The 2,292-nt window shown below is 46.1% G+C and overlaps 1 pseudogene; it reads right to left on the bottom strand.

The window, feature by feature from the left end:
• Positions 1 to 1,092: 1,092 nt before the first annotated feature.
• On the bottom strand, positions 1,093 to 1,753 carry LOC102768570 (annotated as a pseudogene).
• Between the last annotated feature and the right edge of the window lie 539 nt (positions 1,754 to 2,292).

Below are 2,292 nucleotides of genomic sequence, written 5' to 3'. Positions count from 1 at the left end.
TGGAGAGAGTCGGGGTAAAGGAGGGAGACAACAATGGAAGGAGAATGGTCAGGGTAGTCATGAGATGTCACTGAGATGGTAGTGGACCAATGACTTGATGGAGTTAGCCATGTGGATGCCTATGTCTATGCAGGACAACTTCTCTGAAAGAGTGAAGAGCCACAGCCAAAGACAGTCGATGAGAAAGTGCCTGGAACAGCAAGGAGGCCGCTGTGGGGGAGCCCCAGGGCATAGGAGGAGAGGGCAGTTTCCTCTGTGGCAGGCTCTAGGTCAGCGGTGCTGGGAATGCCAGGATAAGGACTTTGTCTTTTACTCTGAGTGAAAAAGGGGGAGGGGGAGCAGGAGGTTTTGGGTAAATCAATGAATGATTAGACGGATTTTAACAGAATGACCAGGACTGCTCTGTAGAAAAAGGACCGTGTTAGGGTTTCTGCAGGTCCCCCTTCCAAAATGTATTTCGAGCGAACTGCATGGAGCTGACTGAACATTTAAAGCTTCAGTGTAGAGAAATGATAAATAATATAGAATGAAGCTGGGAGGTTAATTCCAGGCTCTGTCACTTGAAAATTGGTTATGGGACATTATGTTCTGAGTATATTAGATACCTTGGATGCTCACCTAGCATGGGCTCTAAAACACATCAAGCTAATCACCATCCTCCTAACAGAGAGGAGATGGGAAGGCAGACCTTCCGTGTAAAATAAACAGGAAGACAAGAAGAGTGTCTCCAGGGAGGACTGGGGGGATGGTTAACAAGTGGCACAATGGTCTCTCCAACTCAGCACTATATAGACATGCCTCATTTTATGGCCCTCCACTTTACTGCCCTTCGCAGATACTGCGTTTTTTCACAAATTGAAGGTAAGACCCTCCACCAGCAAAATGATTATGCCTCACTGAAGACTCAAATGGTGGTTAGCATTTTTAAACAAAATATTTTTAATTAAGATTAATGTTTGGTTTTTAGACAGAATGGTATTGCACACTTAATAGAGTCCAGTATAATGTAAACATAGCTTTTTTTTTTTTTAGTTTAAGTGCAGTTTATTTTTAGGCAACCTACATGACATGCTTTTGTTTTTTGTTTTTCTTAAAAAGCAATGCCTCCACTCCAAATAAATCAAGGTCAAAATAAATGAAGAGCTCAAGATACCATCAGTCCCATTTGTCTAAATGTGTGGATGACAAGCAGCAGCCAGTTATGATGACAGGTGATAGATCCAAATTGCCAAACTTGTGAACATTTTTCCATTTCTAAGCTACTCTTAAAGAAAATCACATATGGGTCGCGCCTTCCTCCCGGTAGTCCACAGAGCACCATGCCATCTGGATTCAAGTTTTCACCGAGAAGGAACTGGTCGTTTTTGAAATTAGCAAGGATGGGCTTGATTTGTTCTGCAGCCCCTGTCATAGAAAGCCCTCCTCTTTCTGGTCTCTGTTCTTCAAGTCTCCCTTTGACTGATTCCATCTCATCTTTGACATACTCCTGGCAGGCTTCTTTGGGGAAGCTGGTTTCCTGCAAAGGATGGTTCATGAAACTATCACCACCAGCGATGACTGCGCTTTAGGTTCCTTTGCCCTTTGGGCCTTCGGCTGAGACATTTCCTCTGATCATTGAGTCATCAATGTTACCCTCTGCCCTACTGACCGTCTTACCCCCTCTACCTCCAGGCACAGCCCGTCTGCGATCTCCCGGATCTTGTGGGAATCAGAACATATCATCGTGGCTGATGAGGGCCCGGCAGATGAGCATGATAGGAGTTAGAAGGAGAGGACAGCCAGCCTCACTGCCTTGGCAGGAGCCCAGGGCTCTGAGGGGGCGCTTTGCAGGCAGAATGTGGCTCTGGAGGAGAGGGGGGAGTGGACAGAAAAGTAAACATAACTTCCCTAGGCACTGGGAAGCCAAAACAAAATGTGCGAGCCGCTTTATTGCTGTATTTGCTTTATTGCAGTGGTCTGGAACCGAACCCACAATAGCTCCGAAGTATGCCTGAATATAAACATTAATCTAAGAGTTTCCAGTTTCCAGACCTAAAAACTGAGACTCAAGGAGGCCAAGGTCACCTGCTTACACTCAACTAACAATTCAGTGATAGGACTGGGCTTCACAGCCACAAATCAAAGGCCAGCTTTGCCGGCTCCCAGGGCTGTCAGCACTTCCCCGTCACAATTGGTTCCACCAAGAGCTGGAATCCCTCAGTGAAAGGAAAAGTTGCATAATGAAGCAGCATTCAGTGGGGACCTTCTATTCAGCCTGAGTCCCCTCCCGGCCGATCACTCTTTTATCCTGGA

This window comes from Myotis davidii, unplaced genomic scaffold (assembly GCF_000327345.1).
Source record: "Myotis davidii unplaced genomic scaffold, ASM32734v1 scaffold591, whole genome shotgun sequence".
Taxonomy (NCBI): Eukaryota; Metazoa; Chordata; class Mammalia; order Chiroptera; family Vespertilionidae; genus Myotis; species Myotis davidii.
This window is presented reverse-complemented; position numbering and strand designations above follow the sequence as displayed.